The following is a 21,214-nucleotide window of genomic DNA, read 5'->3' as shown; positions in this document are numbered from 1 at the left end:
GTGTGTGGAGAGTCCCAACATTTTTCGTCTGGCAGAGATCGCTCGTTTGGTCGATCAGACAGGTTAGAAAATTTCTGTCGCCTGCCAATAATATCTCTGCCGATCGTACGATTTTCAGTGGGAGACACTAGCTTTGTCAGACATAACTATCCTACGATTGCTGTCAGAGGTAGAACATTGGCTTATCTGTTCTTCTACTATTTTATTTGATCGGAAAGGTAAGACTTTGATCAGAATGGTTAGAGGCAGGTTGGGAGTCGGGAAAGTCTGACCGTACGTTAATTTGTACAATCGGATCATTGCGTCTATGGCCAGCTTTACATAAAAAATATTTCAAAAATAGTTAGTTAAGAAAAAATGTATTGTATAAAGACTGGAGTTACTGGATGTCTAACATAATAGCCAGAACACTACTTCCTGCTTTTCAGCGCTCTAACTCGGAGTTAGTCAGCGACTTGAAGGGGGGCCACATGGTACATATCTGTTTGCAATTGATCCTCAGCACGCAGCTCAGATTCAAAAGCAACAGATATGACCCATGTAACCCCCCCTCAAGTCTCTGATTGGTTACTGCCTGGTAACCAGTCAGTGTAAACCAAGAGAGCCAAAAAGCAGGAAGTAGTGTTCTGGCTATTATGTTAGACATCCAGTAACTCCAGTCTTTATACATTACATTTTTGCCTAACTATTTTAGAAATATTTTTTATTTTCCATAGCCTATTTATGTTTTTATTTTGACACTGAACAATTAATTTAAGCCTCTAGAAGAGATAAATGTATTCACTATAGGTAATGAGGATATGCCTTCTCTTTCAGACACAATAAAGAGGTATGTTGTAATTGGTGTTCAGGGTCGACATTGGATTTTGTGTAGGCATAAAAACTGCATATAAGTTGCACAAAAATTCAAAAGCATGTATTTTCTCGCCAACCTCCACTCTGTGTAGCTGCATCCAGGCCAGTGCTGTGCATATCAGTGCAGCTACACAGAGAAGCGTCTAGGAGTGGATATGCTTCTCTCTGTCTGCATACAAAACTCAGGTGGATAGAAGCAGGCTGAGTGCTTACCCTACAGGAGAAAGAAAGATTCAATCACTGGGGGTGGGCAGGCCTGGATTTCCTTTTCTGTCGCCCCTAGGCTGCAGGGTCCTCCCATCTGCCTTCGCTCCCCCCCCCCCGTGTGAGTGCATTCGTGGGGCACTGGAGAACAGGAGATGCAATGCGTGTCCCCACTAATCCTTAGAATGCAGCTGAGGAGCATGCCACCCCTAAAATTTTGCCACCCTAGGCCTGGGCCTTTGTGGCAACAAATCTGGACCTGGGTTTTGCCAAATGTCAAACCACCCAAATTATAACCAATTAACTGATAGTCCCAAGATAGTGCTCCTGTTAGCAGAAAACTGCACCAGCCTGGGGTACTTGTCAGCGAGCACCACTGTGAAACCACCTTCCTTCATCGTGTGGGTCCACGTGTAGTAGAGTGAAAAGCAGAAGTTTAACAAAAGAGGCAGCCCTTTTAAAAATACTCAAATATATTAACCTTAGGTTAATGGCACACAGGTTGCTTTCATCACTGGCATATGTTACAGTAGAGCTGATCCACTGCCTTACGCACCTTGTATGTGTGTCCACAGAATCAGCCTTAGTGGACACAGAAAGGATTGTGTGGAAATATTTGCATTTCTGTACTGAAATCTTCTCAGTGCTTGAATTGAATTGACTGGCTGATCCCTTGCCTGCACACAGTGTGTCAGGAGCCTCACCCAGTCTATTGTATTCAACCTATCTCAGTGCTTATGACACAAACGGAATATCTCCACTTGCATATTTCAACTGGCAGAGAAACACCCAAGGTCTCCTTTCACTAATAATGAAAGCCACCTCTCATAGCTTTTGGCAGACACACTCTGCATTTCAGAGGTATTAATTAACTGCCTCACAATGAAAAACAAAAATGGTTCATATGTACCTGCTTTTCAATATGCATGAGAACCTACACAAAAGCCATTTGAAGTTTGGTAATGTAATAATAGCTCAGTCCCACTCGGCTGTATCCATACATACACTGTTGGCCTCTTTCAGCTGCGTATGCATCCTGCTACATTACAAGTGGCTTAGCTGCAAGAGGCCAACAGTCCAGATATGGACAGGCTAAACATTTAATCTTAAAGGGGATGTAAAGTCATCCCATTATGTTAAGGGATTCTGATAGAATCCCTAAAAACAAACAGCTTTCCAATATACATTATTTTATTCTTACGGTTATTGAAATAATCAATCCGTTTTCCTCTGCAGCCACAGGCAGTTCCTTGCTTCCTTTCTGCTGTAATCCGATCTCTCTCTCTTACTGCTTGGTCCCATGTGAGCAGCAGCAGCCAATCAGAGGCAAGCCTGCTTGTTGCTTCCTGTGTATTCTCTGTTCCTACCGGCTCTGACTGCACTGAGAGAGAGGGTAGCTTGTGACTGTATACGTTTCTTGAACCGCTGAAGTAGGACTGACTGAGGCTGCCTAGTGAGGCTATGGGCACAAAGGCTGAAGGCTCCGGATAGTCCGCCTGCATATTGTTTCAGGCTGAGAGAAGCAGATCAGCTCATTACCCCTGCTCCATTGATTGAATCAGTTAGCCTGGAGATGCCTCCATATATATGTCTGAGCACACACATGCTGATCAGATTCAAATTAATGGAGCCGGGGCACTGAGAAGAACTGCTTCCCTCAGTCTGAAAAATATGCAGGCTGACAACAGCCAGAGCCTTCAGCTTGTAGAGCTGAAGACACCGGGTCCTTCATGTATATTGCAAAGTTGCTTGTTTTTATGAATTATTTCAGAATCCCTTAAAGGAGAACCAAACCCTTTTTATTAAAATCCCCTACCCCCCTACACAGACCCCCCTCCCTGCCCCCCCCCCAGTCTAGGTGTTACCCTGGGTAAACGCCCATAACTCTTTACTTACCCCTCGATGCAGATTCAGGGCATCAGAGTTCACGGTCACAATCTTCAGAAAATGAGCGGCATGTCGGCACATGTGCAGTTGGATCAATCAGCCGGTACCGAACAACTGCGCATGCGCTGAAAGCCACGGAAATTGCTGAAGCACCAGAAGATTACAGAAAAGAAGAAGATGGCACCCGTGAACTCCAATGCCCTGAATCTGAAAAGAGGGGTAAGTAAAGAGTTAGGGGCATTTACCCAGGGTAACACCTAGGCTGGGGGGGAGCAGAGAAGGGGGTCTATGTAGAGTAGGGGATTTTAATAAAAAGGGTTTGGTTCTCCTTTAACTTAATAGGAAGCCTTTACATCCCCTTTAAAGTACAGAAGAGTTTTGTGTTTTAGATTCCAAACTTGAAAGGCTTTGTACAACCCCACTGAAATATCATGGCAACAAGAGTTCCTCAGAAACACCGATCAACAGTTCAAATAAACAGGAACACTGATCAACAGTTCAAATAAACAGGAAATGTTGGTGAAACTATTGCTGCTGAAGGAGGTAACCACCATTGACTGAATTAAAGCATCACAAGCTTACACAAGGCTATTGTTAAAGGGGATCTATCGTGAAAATGAAAATTTTATATAAGCTTCACCTTGCTGAAATAAGAAACTTTCTAAATATAATCAATTAAAAAATGTGTACCATTTATGAAATAATCAAGTTGCTCTTCACTCTCCCCCTCTGAGCAACCGGTCTCTCTTTCTGTGTTCATGTAGTGGAGTCAGTTTGTGATTGACAGGTCTCACACATCCTTTGGGGGGGGGGGGGTTGTACCCTTAACCTAGGTGCTCACTCTTTAAAAATAACCGTCTCTGATGGAAATCCTGTTTCTCTGTATACAGGGTGTTTGCCAGAGTCTGTTATTGTTACCTTTTGTTTGTGCTGGAGTTGGTTATTTGAGGTATTCTGCTAAGAAGGGGTAGCCCCAAAAATATGTATTAGACCTACCTGTCAATCAAAATCTGACCCAGACCAAGAGAGCATGAAGATTGAAAGTTTGTGGAGAGTGAAATACTGAAAAACTAACTGGATTATTCTTAAATGGTACAGAATTTTTAATTGATTGTATTTAGAAAGTTTCTTATTTTAGTGTGATGAAGCTTATATCAAATGTTCATGATAGATCCCCTTTAAATGAGTGTGTGGCCCCATTATACTTTCAGTGCCCACACTAGGTGTGGGCAGGCCAGCTCCCCTCAGTTTCCCCAGCGTCACTTATTGGGACTTCAAAATGGTTATCTTTCCTACGAGTCCTATGGCAAATCAACATGCAAGGGAAATTGTTATAGGTTAATCTATTTCAATTCTCTGCTCAAGTGCCGGTTCCAGCTCACCCTTAAGGATTGTTGGTCCGGGTGCACCATGCCCCGGACCCCTCACGTGTTCGCTGGATTCGGCTCCCCAAATGGATGAAAGTATGAGATCTTACCCGGACTTCGTTGTGACCCAGGTGCAGCCGCCCTGAGTCCGTCGCTAAGGGAAGACGCAATGTTGCACACACAAGAGTTCTAGGCAACGCACTCTTCGGATCACCCAAGGAATCGCTTGGTCTTCAGATCATTGGTAAAAAACTTTGATTTTATTGAAGATTTAACATTTTAACAGACTGTGTAACCCTGCGCCATGAGGTCTGACGCGTTTCGTGTCACTGCACTTCATCAGAGACCTTGGTCTCTTCAATAAAATCAAAGTTTTTTACCAATGATCTGAAGACCAAGCGATTCCTTGGGTGATCCGAAGAGTGCGTTGCCTAGAACTCGTGTGGCCAGCACCCCTCAACCCAGTAAAGGGGAACCTAAACTATTAAGCTGCAGTGATGTTTAGTACATCTGTACAGTTTTTTTTCTGTTTATATGTTTTATACAATTACTAGGAGTTTCTCTACCTAACCTTTTTTTTCCCCTCGAAGCAACCCACACTCTCCCATGCTGTGAGTCTCTGGCAGAATATGGCTGCTGTAATTAGTTCATTCCAGCAGATTACACTACTGACGCAGCATGATTGAATTGTATGCGGTACGATAATTCAGGTTGAGAAATCACACTTAAAAAGATATATTTATATCTTTATGCTTATATTAAAAGTAGATTATATACTCTTATTTTAAAAAAGTGTAAGAAGAAATAAAACCCGATTGTAAAAAAAAAAAAATGTATTAAGCAACCACTACAACAGTTTAGCGCTTTTTTTTTTTATAGCAACAGTTTTCCTTTAAAAAGCCACAGACCAGCAATGACACATGGACTTTGCTTCACCCAAAAGTAGGAGAATCACACAAGAAGAACCAGAAAGGTAAAGTAAGGGGACAGGGGCTCTGCATCTTAACACTAAACAAACAGCAAAGCTGTGTTGGGATTTCAGCTGCAATTTAATGGTCAATCCTCTGAAATAAGACTCATTTCTATCTCTAACCTCCAGCTACTTAAAGGCTTATGGTATGCGTAGTGTATTCTCTGCTGGAAGTTTTTCCAATAGTAGAAAAGTATCTGAGCCCAAAATACAATGTGTGTCCCCCGAGAAACAGATTGATCATTGAAAAGTTATAAAATAAGAAAAAAACAAAACAACCTTCAGAGACCTTTCCAAGAAAATTGTATATATCTTGTTCCTTATTTTTCTCAGTCAAAACCAAAAATAAAGTTCTGATAAGCGGGGTTCTTTTATATGTATGCAATGCCTCATGAATCTGCTGGTAATGTAATCATATAACTTAGATAAATAAGATGCTCATATTTTGCAAATATATATATACTCTGCATAAAAGCATGTCATTTGGTTGTAAAATAAGGCTGATATATTATATGCAGGTATAGGATCTATTATTCACAATGCTTAGGACATGGGGTTTTCCAGATAAGGGATCTTCTGTAACTTGGATTACCATAGCTGGTCTGCTTACTCAGTAGGATTGTTCAGACACCAATATGAATTCATGCAGCTTAGTTACCATGAAATTAGAGATGTGCCAAATCCCTAATTTTAGGTTTCGGCCAAATCCCGAATACTTTGTGAAAGATTTGGTATATACTGAACCGAATACTAATTTGTATGTCAGTTACGGAAATGAGGGGGAAAGAGAACCGCACATGAATCCTGGTGCGTCCCTATATTAAATACAAGGTACTGAGAAAAATTGCCTAAAGTGGACTCTATGGGAGATTGGCCTCAGAGCTATCTAGATCTTGTCTGGACTGGGAGTCAAAAAAGGCCCTGGTATTTCAGGTACACAGAGGCCCAAATAGTCCTCCACCAGCCCACTAAATAGTGACTGTCTATGGGACCTTACTGCAGCCCCTCTGGCATTTGCCAGAACCCACAGATTGCCAGTCCAAGCCTGATCTAGATAATGCATTTCTGGATAAGGTGTCCCATACCACTAATATAAAGTTACACTGTATCTCAGAAGGAGAACATCAACAACCCCACGAAAAGTATTGGATCCTTTTCATCTAAGTTATATTAAGATATTTGAAAAAAAGAGGCACTCTATTCCTGTACGTTGCTGGTAAGTCCAAGCGTGCCTAAATCATAAATAGCATTATGTTATATAAGCTCTTAATATTAACAACTGATAATATGCAATTCTGGGTAGTAAAAAAAAAAAAATATCCCTTTTGGACCCCTATAGTTGCCAGGCATCAGACTGGGACTACACACAATTAATTTGCCCTTCACAAACATCTTACTTCAGTTAAAAGGCAACTACAGTGAACCCAGTGAAATGGGTAAATGCAACGCTGGAGGGGTGTGAACAGGTGATGATATCATCATCATCATCATCATCATCAAGGAAAGAGCCTGCTGGGAGTTTGTGTTGCAATCTTCCCAAACCCATACCTGGAAGTAGTTCTAACTATAGGATTCAGGTTGACCTGTGCATCACTATATTAGAGAGAAAATTTTGTCTGTACAATAGCCATAATAATTAAAAGAACAAACAGTTCCCTGAAAACGACATTTCGTGAGCGAATCCTTAGACAAAACAAATGTAAAAGAATGTGTCAATATTATAAAAAGGGTTCAAGAAGCTTAGCAACTGTTATTTAAAGGGGAATGATTGCTATAAAAAGAATTCCAAGGATGATTATTAAAATCTCTTTTATGAATAAATTTTTTGATGTTTTCTAATATTTTTAAGATTTATTGGTGTGCTTCCTCAAGCCTTATATATTTTATGCAATAAACAGATGGATCACTCAATTTGGAATCAGCCAATTACAAGGGAAATCTGACTGTGACTCACAGCTGGAGTATGTTGGTTGTAGCTAGGGTTAGGCCGAGACTTTCACAGATGCACACTTATAATAACAATTGTAAAAAAATAAAGATAAAGTAGGTGTGAAACAGATATAGCAAGGGTTTATGGATCACTGCTTAAATGTCTTGTCAACAACAAACGTCAAACCTACAGGTTTTTAACTGAAAAAATCCAGATGGTTTATTTTATATCCCCTAACATTTATACAGTAACCACAAAAAAAAGACCAAAAACATCTTTGTATTGTTAAGTACACACTAAAAATGTTTGTGTACACTGCCTACATAATAGAAGGACAATGATATATTGTGGGGAGATGAAATATCCTTTCCTACAACCCACTGGCACCATAGCAGACAATAGCAAATCTAAAAAAACTAAAAATTAAAGGGGTGGAACACCTTTAAGTTAACTTTTAGTATGTTATAGAATAGCTCATTCTGACCAAATTTTCGTCTGACAGTTTCCAGCTTTCCAAAAAGCAAATGCTCTGTAAGGCTACAAATGTATTGTTATTGCTAATTTTTATTTCTCATCCTTATATTCAGGCTTCTCCTATTCATAATCCAGTCTGTTATTCAAATCAATGCATGGTTTCTAGGGTCATTTGGATCCTAGCAAGTAATGACTGACGTGGCAAACTGGAGAGCTGTTGAATAAAATGCTAAGTAACTCAAAAAACACAAACAATAAAACATGAAAACCAATACCAAATTGTCTCAGAATATCCCTCTCTACATCATACTAAAAGTTAATCTAAAGGTGAACAACCCCTTTAACAGCAAGGTTAACCATTCTATGAGGATGTTTATTCATGTCATTAGCATTGAACTTAAATTTTTGGGTTAAAAAAAAAAAAACTAAAATTTTTCTAATTTTTATACCTTGTAGCTGGAAATAGCTCGAATCCAAAAATACTCCAGCTAAAACCTATCGAGGTCATGTGGGAGTCAATGACAGAGGTCCCTTGAACCATTGAAAGATGTTTGTAGCCTTCATGATGTTTGGGTTATTTTCGGTGGGTTGTGTGCGAAAACTCAATTAATTCCAGCAATTTAAGTATTTTACCGTTGAAAACTCAATTAATTCAAGTTTTTGGGGTTTTAACCCTGAATTCACAGATTTGAGTTTTTTCTTACATTAGAAAATATTAGCGTTGTGAGTTCATTCGAGGTATAAAAAAAAACCTCAAACTTAACCTTTGATAAATAACCCCCTTAATGTAGTAGTATTATGAAGAGTAGTTTGTTAGCGTATCACATTAAGAAAAAACTAAATTCCCCCTTGTAACAATAGCCCCCCCTAAACTGCCTTCCATAGCCCCCTCACCTCTCCCTCCCGCACTGTGTATTAGACAGAAAGGTGCCCCCTGAAAAAACCTGAGCTTAAAATGCAGATTTACATTGTTGCCAGCTATGCTAGTCAATATCTAGGTAATGAAAACCCTGCTCATTAAGCATTACCCTTAAAAAGGAAATAAACCCCAAAAAACAAAGTTACCCAATGAAAGAAAATAGAATTCGAAACAACTTCCCAATGCACATTCATTGCATATTTTCAATGGATTTCGATTAAGGTAAATATAACAGCTATTGAAAGCAGCATCTATCTGTCCCTTTCTATAACCTGTCCTGTTCTTCTGACTTTTAAAACAATGTAGCAGAAGCCAGCTCATTAACAGTCCTGTAAAAAACGCATGCAAGGCTGATTTCTGCTACATTGTTGAAAGAGGCAGAACCACCAATACAAAAAAGAGGCCATAAAAAAACTTTAAAACAACTGCAAATAATGGGAGCATAAGATATTATGCTCTACAACCGTTAAACCAGACATATAACTACCTGGGCATTTATAAGTATGTTATCTAGAAATGTTTAAACTAGGGATGCACTGAATCCAGGATTCGGTATGGGATTCTGCCTTTTTCAGCAGGATTCCAACCAAATCCGAATTTGCATATGCAAATTAGGGACTGGGAGGGGAAATCGCTTGACTTTTTGTCACAAAACAAGGGAGTAAAAAAATGTTTTCCCCTTCCCACCCCTAATTTGCATATGCAATAGTGGATTTGGTGCATCCCTAATTAAAACTAATGTCCACCCTTTCATTAGTTTTTTTGTTCACCTAATAAATGAAAATGTAAGTCTAATCAACTTTCCAATATACATTAAACATTTTCATTACTATTCCATCCTCTCCTTTCCCTGGATACTCATAAGTTTCCAACATTGTATCAGCACTCTGCCCTCCTCCAGCAAAGACTTCAATTCCCATAATGCCTTGCATTTTCTGCTGTTCAAAAGGAAAGAGAATGACAGAAGTGTGCAAGGCATTGTGGGAAATGGAGCCTAGGCTGAATGAGAGTACATTTCTGATACACTGTTTCTGTATGTCAATATTAAAGGAAAGACAAAGATTCAAATGCAAATGTATATACAAATAACAAATAATTACAAATATAAAGACAATGCAACTTGAATAAAAGGAAGCATGCAAGGGATGAGTGAGAAGCAAGGTAGAGTCCTGTATAAAGAAGAGGGATGTGTATGAAGAGTGGAAGCAGGATGGGCCACTGTCTGAACCTGTAATTAAGGGACACAGCCCTGATGCTGGGATGGATATAGGAAGCAATAAGACAAAAAATATACCGATAGGATATAATGTGGGATAAGTATTGTATGAGAATGTCAAATAAAGAACTAAGTTGGGATGCAACTGGACATTGGGAGGATAAATTAACACAACTGGGGGGGGAGGGGCAGATGAAAAAAATGTCTTGTAAATCTCAGAAGGAAGTGGGGGTCAAATTCCCAAGGTGTGAGTCTGCACTTTACTATGCAGGGTACCCAGAGACATCTGGCAAATCAGGGATTTTTGTCCAAGACCCACTTCTTTGTCTGTATTTAACAGATCTATTCTGTTCACAAAAATGTTGGTGCACACAATGCAATCTGGCAACACACTTTCTAGTATTTACTCTGACCAACTTCTTTGCACACACAGGTCTGGGAACAGCTATGAGGGTCAACAACGCCACTGGGGGGGGGGCAGATGTGAAGGGGCAACAATCGGGGGCAAATAATATTATTGGGGGGCATCAGTGAGGGATGACAATATTATTGGGGGGTATCAGTGAGGATGGACAGTATTATTGGGGGGGTGTCAGTGAGGAAGGACAGTATTATTGGGGGGGTGTCAGTGAGGAAGGACAGTATTATTGGGGGGGTGTCAGTGAGGAAGGACAGTATTATTGGGGGGGTGTCAGTGAGGAAGGACAGTATTATTGGGGGGGTGTCAGTGAGGAAGGACAGTATTATTGGGGGGGTGTCAGTGAGGAAGGACAGTATTATTGGGGGGGTGTCAGTGAGGAAGGACAGTATTATTGGGGGGTGTCAGTGAGGAAGGACAGTATTATTGGGGGTATCAGTGAGGAAGGACAGTATTATTGGGGGGGTGTCAGTGAGGAAGGACAGTATTATTGGGGGTATCAGTGAGGAAGGACAGTATTATTGGGGGTATCAGTGAGGAAGGACAGTATTTTTGGGGGTATCAGTGAGGAAGGACAGTATTTTTGGGGGTATCAGTGAGGAAGGACAGTATTTTTGGGGGTATCAGTGAGGAAGGACAGTATTATTGGGGGTTTCAGTGAGGAAGGACAGTATTATTGGGGGTATCAGTGAGGAAGGACAGTATTATTGGGGGTATCAGTGAGGAAGGACAGTATTATTGGGGGTATCAGTGAGGAAGGACAGTATTATTGGGGGTATCAGTGAGGAAGGACAGTATTATTGGGGGTATCAGTGAGGAAGGACAATATTATTGGGGGTATCAGTGAGGATGGACAGTATTATTGGGGGTATCAGTGAGGATGGACAGTATTATTGGGGGGTATCAGTGAGGATGGACAGTATTATTGGGGGTATCAGTGAGGATGGACAATATTATTGGGAGTATCAGTGAGGATAGACAATATTATTGGGGGGTATCAGGGAGGATGGACAGTATTATTGGGGGTATCAGTGAGGATGGACAGTATTATTGGGGGGTATCAGTGAGGATGGACAATATTATTGGGAGTATCAGTGAGAATAGACAATATTATTGGGGGGTATCAGGGAGGATGGACAGTATTATTGGGGGGTATCAGTGAGGATGGACAGTATTATTGGGGGGTATCAGTGAGGATGGACAATATTATTGGGGGTATCAGTGAGGATGGACAATATTATTGGGAGTATCAGTGAGGATAGACAATATTATTGGGGGGTATCAGGGAGGATGGACAGTATTATTGGGGGTATCAGTGAGGATGGACAATATTATTGGGGGGTATCAGTGAGGATGGACAATATTATTGGGGGTATCAGTGAGGATGGACAATATTATTGGGAGTATCAGTGAGGATGGACAATATTATTGGGAGTATCAGTGAGGATGGACAATATTATTGGGAGTATCAGTGAGGATGGACAATATTATTGGGGGGTATCAGGGAGGATGGACAGTATTATTGGGGGGTATCAGTGAGGATGGACAGTATTATTGGGGGTATCAGTGAGGATGGACAATATTATTGGGGGTATCAGTGAGGATGGACAATATTATTGGGGGTATCAGTGAGGATGGACAATATTATTGGGAGTATCAGTGAGGATGGACAATATTATTGGGAGTATCAGTGAGGATGGACAATATTATTGGGGGGTATCAGGGAGGATGGACAGTATTATTGGGGGGTATCAGTGAGGATGGACAGTATTATTGGGGGTATCAGTGAGGATGGACAATATTATTGGGGGTATCAGTGAGGATGGACAATATTATTGGGAGTATCAGTGAGGATGGACAATATTATTGGGAGTATCAGTGAGGATGGACAATATTATTGGGAGTATCAGTGAGGATGGACAGTATTATTGGGGGGTATCAGTGAGGATGGACAGTATTATTGAGGGGTATCAGTGAGGATGGACAGTATTATTGGGGGGTATCAGTGAGGATGGACAATATTATTGGGGGTATCAGTGAGGATGGACAGTATTATTGGGGGGTATCAGTGAGGATGGACAATATTATTGGGAGTATCAGTGAGAATAGACAATATTATTGGGGGGTATCAGGGAGGATGGACAGTATTATTGGGGGTATCAGTGAGGATGGACAGTATTATTGGGGGGTATCAGTGAGGATGGACAGTATTATTGGGGGGTATCAGTGAGGATGGACAATATTATTGGGGGTATCAGTGAGGATGGACAGTATTATTGGGGGGTATCAGTGAGGAAGGACAGTATTATTGGGGGGTATCAGTGAGGAAGGACAGTATTATTGGGGGTATCAGTGAGGATGGACAGTATTATTGGGGGGTATCAGTGAGGAACGACAGTATTATTGGGGGTATCAGTGAGGATGGACAGTATTATTGGGGGGTATCAGTGAGGAAGGACAGTATTATTGGGGGTATCAGTGAGGATGGACAGTATTATTGGGGGTATCAGTGAGGAAGGACAGTATTATTGGGGGTATCAGTGAGGAAGGACAGTATTATTGGGGGTATCAGTGAGGAAGGACAGTATTATTGGGGGTATCAGTGAGGAAGGACAGTATTATTGGGGGGTATCAGTGAGGAAGGACAGTATTATTGGGGGGTATCAGTGAGGAAGGACAGTATTATTGGGGGTATCAGTGAGGATGGACAGTATTATTGGGGGGTATCAGTGAGGAAGGACAGTATTATTGGGGGTATCAGTGAGGATGGACAGTATTATTGGGGGGTATCAGTGAGGAAGGACAGTATTATTGGGGGGTATCAGTGAGGAAGGACAGTATTATTGGGGGTATCAGTGAGGATGGACAGTATTATTGGGGGTATCAGTGAGGATGGACAGTATTATTGGGGGTATCAGTGAGGAAGGACAGTATTATTGGGGGTATCAGTGAGGAAGGACAGTATTATTGGGGGTATCAGTGAGGAAGGACAGTATTATTGGGGGGTACCAGTGAGGAAGGACAGTATTATTGGGGGGGTATCAGTGAGGAAGGACAGTATTATTGGGGGGTATCAGTGAGGAAGGACAGTATTATTGGGGGGTATCAGTGAGGAAGGACAGTATTATTGGGGGGTATCAGTGAGGAAGGACAGTATTATTGGGAGTATCAGTGAGGATGGACAATATTATTGGGAGTATCAGTGAGGATGGACAATATTATTGGGAGTATCAGTGAGGATGGACAGTATTATTGGGGGGTATCAGTGAGGATGGACAGTATTATTGAGGGGTATCAGTGAGGATGGACAGTATTATTGGGGGGTATCAGTGAGGATGGACAATATTATTGGGGGTATCAGTGAGGATGGACAGTATTATTGGGGGGTATCAGTGAGGATGGACAATATTATTGGGAGTATCAGTGAGAATAGACAATATTATTGGGGGGTATCAGGGAGGATGGACAGTATTATTGGGGGGTATCAGTGAGGATGGACAGTATTATTGGGGGGTATCAGTGAGGATGGACAGTATTATTGGGGGGTATCAGTGAGGATGGACAATATTATTGGGGGGTATCAGTGAGGATGGACAGTATTATTGGGGGGTATCAGTGAGGAAGGACAGTATTATTGGGGGGTATCAGTGAGGAAGGACAGTATTATTGGGGGGTATCAGTGAGGAAGGACAGTATTATTGGGGGTATCAGTGAGGAAGGACAGTATTATTGGGGGTATCAGTGAGGATGGACAGTATTATTGGGGGGTATCAGTGAGGAAGGACAGTATTATTGGGGGTATCAGTGAGGATGGACAGTATTATTGGGGGTATCAGTGAGGAAGGACAGTATTATTGGGGGTATCAGTGAGGAAGGACAGTATTATTGGGGTATCAGTGAGGAAGGACAGTATTATTGGGGGTATCAGTGAGGAAGGACAGTATTATTGGGGGGTATCAGTGAGGAAGGACAGTATTATTGGGGGGTATCAGTGAGGAAGGACAGTATTATTGGGGGTATCAGTGAGGATGGACAGTATTATTGGGGGGTATCAGTGAGGAAGGACAGTATTATTGGGGGTATCAGTGAGGATGGACAGTATTATTGGGGGTATCAGTGAGGAAGGACAGTATTATTGGGGGGTATCAGTGAGGAAGGACAGTATTATTGGGGGTATCAGTGAGGATGGACAGTATTATTGGGGGTATCAGTGAGGATGGACAGTATTATTGGGGGTATCAGTGAGGAAGGACAGTATTATTGGGGGTATCAGTGAGGAAGGACAGTATTATTGGGGGTATCAGTGAGGAAGGACAGTATTATTGGGGGGTATCAGTGAGGAAGGACAAGGAGGAGCAGGAGAGTGACTGGGGGATGCCAGTAAGACTGGGAGGGCATGAGTGAGGGAAGTGAGAATAGCAGTAGAAAATGGAATTGGCGAGGCCCAGCTGTGACAGAAGAGAATAATGGGAGTACAGTGACAAGAGGGTGCAGCGATACAGGAGATGGGGAGGACCCACAATGTTGAAGAAGAATGAGAGACACTTAGTGAGATGGAACAAGAGGAAGATGGGTGGGGAACAGATGGGAATTGAGGGTGTTTGAGGAGAAGTCTGGGGTAGAAAAAAGCGGTAATGTTGCTAAGAGATGGTGAAGGGGCAGGAGAGAAGGAAATGGAGCAGGAGGGGTGAGCTAGCCCAGTACTCGCACAGGATAATGATGTTGTGTCAGGCCTCTGGCGTTTCCTGGCTACAGGCCTAGAATGTGCGGCTTCCCATTACCAGTTCCTACCTCGTGGCCTCGGGCTCGGTTTTCCTAGATCGCCGATGACTCGAGCTCCCCGGATCCCGTTAGAAAGCGCAGCCTCCCTGCAGCTCAGATCACACGGCCCTAAGATCCGCCACACCCAGACTTGAACCAACAGCAGCAGGGTGAAGAGGGGTGCCAGTGACAGCTCACACAATCCAAACCCAGCACCGTAATGTTATCATGCACATCCCCAGTCCCTTTATTAGAATCAATTGAAGCATTCACTTCAAATACACAGCGAGAACAACGACGGTCGAACGCTAGCACTAATGTCTTTCTTCCCGAAACACCCCCCGGAGCTTAATGGCACAGCCCACAGAAGGAGCAAGGACCCTACCAAGTGATGCGGTGAATAGGGGAGGAGACAGAAGTGCTCGACAAAGCTTCCTTTTTGTAATCATCCTGCCCTGCCTGATCGCTAGAGTACAATTGGGAAAATGAAGCATTGTGAAAGGCCGAATTGTGGAAGCTGCACTGTTCTCTAGATTTACACATTCATCGTGTCATGTGTCACAGCGCCAATACGTGTTAGAATCCATGTTGATAAAATAAAACAAAAGAAAGGGTGCTTTTAACTACATGCATGAAATAACTGTGAGGAATCTCGACATAGTTCAGTTGGAGTTCCTCATGAACATAGCACGGCGATAGGCTTTCATGGGATGCTGGGAAGTGTAGTTCTAAGCCAAGTGGTGACAAGCCTAGAAATAGTAGCGTTCAGCCTGTCTGCTTGTGGCAGAACTAGTTTCCCACAGCACAAAGTATTTTACAGATAAAGAAGACTAGTCTTAGTAAGGCTTGGACCAGGCCCGGACTAACAACCTGCCCATTTGGCTCCCTCTGTTTTATGTTAAATTGGGCTGCTTGGTCCTGACAGTCCCCTCTTGTAATGTCCTACTTCTGTGAACTCCCTTTGCTGTAAATCGCAGGGTTGCCTCATCCCTCCTCCTCCATCTGAAATGAAGCTCTCCGCCTACCTGAATAATTACGTCTCCTGCTCTGCTCTCCCCTCTCCCCCTCCTCAATGGACTGTCTGCCTCACCCCTCCACAACGTAATCCATGAGCCCTCCCCCCCCTGATGTGCCAGGACTAAAACAAGCTTTCTCATTCCTCTGCTGCAGTTACTTGTTTAACCCTTCCTTATTTAACTTACCTAAACCCTGCAAGTCTTCCCTCACTCAGCCAACATCTCATCTCCACTCTCCATACACCTAGAGATCCGCTCATTCGGCATTTCGCCAAACAAGCGAATCTCTCCCCGATATGCCCACATTGAGGTGGGCGATATCGGGCTGATCTGATCGTGGGTTAGGGTTGCCACCTTTTCCGGAAAAAAATACCGGCCTTCCTATATTTTTTTTTTTTCCCTATTAATAACATTGGAATCAAACATCATTTTTACTGGCCGGGTTGGTAAAATACCAGCCAGGTGACAACCCTAGCTAGAGTTGCCACCTGGCCAGTAAAAATGATGGTTGATTCTAATGTTAATAGGGAAAAAAGATAAATATATAGGAAGGTTGGTATTTTTTTCCAGAAAAGGTGGCAACCAGGTCTGGACTGAAAATCAAAATAGGCCCTGGCATTTCGGGTACACAGAGGACCAATCAGCCCACACAGAGGCCCAAACAGCCCCCACCAGCCCACTAAATACTGACTTTCTACAGCATCTTATAGCAGCCCCTCTGGCATTTGCCAGAACCCACAGATGGCCAGTCCGGGACTGGTGGCAACCCTATCTTGGGACCTAGGCAGGCCCGGACTGGCAATATGTGGGTTCTGTGCAAATGCCAGAGGGGCTGCTGTAAGTGTCCATAGGCAGTCAATATTTATTGGGCTAGTGTGGGCTGTTTGGGCTGCTGTGTGGCCTGTTTGGGCCTCTGTGTACATGAAATGCCTGTGCCTAATTTGAATCTCAGTCCAGACCTGGCCCTAGGGCCCAATGATCGGATCATAATGTAGCCAACACGGGCGGTTGGATCATGGGGCCGCATAAACGAATAGATGTGGGCGCGATCCTTCATGATTTTTAATCCCGCCGATCAACATAGATCGGGAAATCCCGTCGGAGGGCCCTACACACGAGCTGACTGACCGAGTCGGCAGATTATTGGCCCGTGTGTGGGGCCCTCCAACGGGCTTCCCCCAATCAACATCTAGCTGAAAGTCAACCAGATGTTGATCAGGCAGGGTAAAAAATTCCGTTGCATCACGGCCACATCTGACTGATGATGCGGTCCCGCGATCCGACCGCCCATATTGCCTCCATTCTGATCCGATCATTGGGCCCTAGGGCCCACGATTGGATCACCCAGATTTCGCCCACCTAAATGTGGGCATATCGGGGAGCGATCCACTCGTTTGACGACATCGCCAAACTAGGGGATCTCCCTGTGTGTTCAGCACGTTGTATACATTTTGTTATAAATCTATTTCAAATTAGCACGTTTCATCAAAATTCAAGAGCACATAAGCCAAATGATGTTGGGCATGCATCACTGCCCAGTTCTGGAGAAAAGCAAGGGGATGGGAAAGAAAGGTGATTAACATCTTAATTAACTGTTTTCAAAAATAATCTTACTGGCATGTCTGGGGTTAATGCTGATTACTCATTGTCTAGGGTGATTATTGGCATTTCAAGGGTTAATGCCTATTTCTGATATGGTCACTAGCATTTCTGGGGTTAAGGCTGATAAATGGCAGTTTTAACACAATACATTTGTGGCAATATATAAAAGAGTAGAAGATAGTGATGAATGAATGTTCCTCGTTGGTTCACCGGAAAATTCGCAAACTTTTTTGTCTTGAATATTGACAATTTTTTTGTTGCAAAACATTTTGTCTATGGGTGTTTATTTGTGGCACTTTTTCCTTACTTTTATGTCTTGTTGACAGTATTGAGCAAAAGCAAAAAAAGCTGGGTGGTGAATATTTGACAGAGGTTTGCGAAAATTTTCACTGTTGGTAAAACGTGGAAGTTTAGAGCGAATCTATACATTGTGAAATTTTTCACTCACTAGTAGAAGACCGCTACACATTTAGAATCAGGCTGCTTTGATTTTTTTTTTAACCGAAGCCAATATGATGTGGTGCTAAGCACCCTCACCCCTAAAACACACACACTGACCTAGGCCTGGGTTTCACATACCAAAGGCGGCACCATATCTCTGCCTTACCAAAAGTCACAGTGTGCCCTATAATACAGGGGTGTCCAAAAGGTAGATCGGGATCTACCAGTAGACCTTTGGAGATTCGGGGAGATTTAGTCGCCCCGCGACTAATCGCCTCTTCTTTGGGGCGACTAATCTCCCCGAACTGCTTCCCCGTGTCTTCCATCTGCTTCAATGAAAAAAACGCCTGAGCCAATACACTCGCGGCGCTTCGATTTCCGAAGTCATAGTAACAAAGTAACATAGTAAGGAAGGTCAGGGCCGGATTTACATAGTGGGCGCCCCTAGGCCCACTGCCGTTCGTCGCCTCTGTCCCTTCCCCTTTATCGTGCAAATTTTCGTCATCAATGGGGATTGGTGCGTGGGAAATTAAAAAAATGATTGTATATCCAGGGCATCCCCAGTGTTTTTGAACCAATATGGATGTGGTTGGGCAGCATGCCCCCCCCCTAAAATCCTGCTGCCCTAGGCCCGGGCCTAGGTGGCCTTTCCACAAATCCGGGCCTGAGGAAGGTTGAAAAAAGACACACGTCCATCATAGTTACATAGTTACATAGTTAAATTGGGTTGAAAAAAGACAAAGTCCATCAAGTTCAACCCCTCCAAATGAAAACCCAGCATCCATACACACACCCCTCCCTACTTTTCATTAAATTCTATATACCCATACCTATACTAACTATAGAGCTTAGTATCACAATAGCCTTTGATATTATGTCTGTCCAAAATATCATCCAAGCCATTCTTAAAGGCATTAACTGAATCAGCCATCACAACATCACCCGGCAGTGCATTCCACAACCTCACTGTCCTCACTGTGAAGAACCCCCTACGTTGCTTCAAATGAAAATTCTTTTCTTCTAGTCTAAAGGGGTGGCCTCTGGTACGGTGATCCTCTTTATGGGTAAAAAGGTCCCCTGCTATTTGTCTATAATGTCCTCTAATGTACTTGTAAAGTGTAATCATGTCCCCTCGCAAGTGCCTTTTTTCCAGAGAAAATAACCCCAACCTTGACAGTCTACCCTCATAATTTAAGTCTTCCGTCCCTCTAACCAATTTAGTTGCACGTCTCTGCACTCTCTCCAGCTCATTTATATCCCTCTTAAGGACTGGAGTCCAAAACTGCACTGCATATGCATGTATGTTTTCATCCCTTCAGTTAATGCCATTTTTTATGCAAGACAGAACTGTATTTGCTTTAGTAGCCACAGAATGACACTGCCCAACAATTAGACAACTTGTTATCTACAAAGACCCCTAGATCCTTCTCATTTAAGGAAACTCCAAACACACTGCCATTTAGTGTATAACTTGCACTTGCATTATATTATTTTTGCCAAAGTGCATAACCTTGCATTTATCAACATTGAACCTCATTTTCCAGTTTGCTGCCTAGTTTTCCAATTTAGACAAATCACTCTGCAAAGTGGCAGCATCCTGCATGGAACCTATAGTTCTGCACAATTTAGTATCATCTGCAAAAATAGAAACAGTACTTTCAATGCCCACCTCCAGGTCATTAATAAACAAGTTGAAAAGCAAGGGACCTAGTACAGAGCCCTGTGGTACTCCACTAACAACACTGGTCCAGTTAGAAAATGTTCCATTTACCACCACTCTTTGTAGTCTATCTTTTAGCCAGTTCTCTATCCAGGTACAAATACTTTGTTCCAGGCCAACATTCCTTAATTTAACCAGTAACCTTTTGTGTGGCACTGTATCAAATGCTTTAGCAAAGTCTAAGTAAATCATATCCACTACCATCCCAGAATCGAGGTCTCTACTTACCTTCTCATAAAAAGAAATTAAGTTAGTCTGGCAAGATCTATTACGCGTATAACCATGCTGGCACAAACTCAATGGGGCAAATTCACTAAGGCGTGAAGCGTCGAACGCTAGCGTTAATTCGCTAGCGTTTGGCATTTTTGCTACTGCGCAAATTCACTAACGAACGCTGGCGTAGTTTCGCTAGTGTTACTTCGCAACCTTACGCCAGGCGAATCTTCGCTAGCGACGAAACTACGCAAATTCACTAACTTGCGCAGTGTAGTGAACGCTACCTTTTACGCTAGACTTCCTTCGCCACCTCAGACCTGGCGAAGCGCAATAGAGTAGATAAGGATTGTTTAAAAAAAAGTTTAAAAAAAAGTCCCAAAAAACGCAGGCGTGTTTTCTACATGATGGCTGGCAAAGATCTAAAAATTTTTGGGGCTCCCCTTCCTCCCCCCTACATTTCCTGACTCATGGCAACTTACCTAGACAGTGGGCACATGTGTAGGGCAAAATAAAAATTTTATTTGCAGATTTGAAGGTTTTCTAGGCATTTGTAGTGCAGATACGTGTTCCTCCATTGAAATTTGAATTTCGCGCCGTATGCAAATTAGCCTTCGCTAGCGCAACTTCGCTTTATATAGCGAAACAACGCTAGCGCAACTCCGCAACCTTATGCTACCCCTGTGCGCAACTTCGGATTTTAGTGAATTTGCGAAGCGCTGGCGAAACTACGCCTGGCGAAGTGCGGCGAAGTGCAGCGAAGTTGCGCCTGGCGCAACTTCGCATCTTAATGAATTTGCCCCATAGTATTATGATTTGCTATGAAGTCCAGTATCTTATCCTTTATTAACCCTTCGAAAAGCTTTCCTACCACTGACGTCAGACTAACTGGCCTATAGTTTTGAGGCTGAGAACGGGATCCTTTTTTGAATAGAGGCACCACATTAGCAATTCGCCAGTCTCTCGGCACTATACCAGAGCTCAATGAATCCTGAAAAATTAAGTAAAGAGGTTTGGCAATCACAGAGCTAAGCTCGCTAATTACCCTGGGATGAATACCATCTGGCCCCGGACCTTTGTTAATCTTAACATGTTCTAGTCTCTTTTGAACTTCTTCATGTGTGAACCATGCATCATTAGTTGTATTACTAGAATTAGGACTATTAAGAAGGAAACCTTCACTTATTGGTTCCTCATTTCATCAAGTTAAACCTTTTCGGT

General features: G+C 42.7%; 1 protein-coding gene across 4 annotated transcripts in view; it reads right to left on the bottom strand.

Annotated features, from left to right (window-relative positions):
• The window catches only part of gnb4.L (guanine nucleotide binding protein (G protein), beta polypeptide 4 L homeolog), a 71,274-nt gene that overhangs the window by 23,680 nt on the left and 26,380 nt on the right, over nucleotides 1-21,214 (bottom strand). Inside the window, exon 1 of one of the 4 annotated variants that reach the window (XM_018261912.2) lies at nucleotides 16,027-16,056. The gene's annotated coding sequence lies outside the window, so the exon portion shown is untranslated. 4 annotated transcript variants of the gene reach the window in all.

Source organism: Xenopus laevis, chromosome 5L, assembly GCF_017654675.1.
Source record: "Xenopus laevis strain J_2021 chromosome 5L, Xenopus_laevis_v10.1, whole genome shotgun sequence".
NCBI lineage: Eukaryota > Metazoa > Chordata > Amphibia > Anura > Pipidae > Xenopus > Xenopus laevis.
Note: the sequence above shows the minus strand (reverse complement) of the source record. Positions and strands in the feature narration are given on the sequence as shown.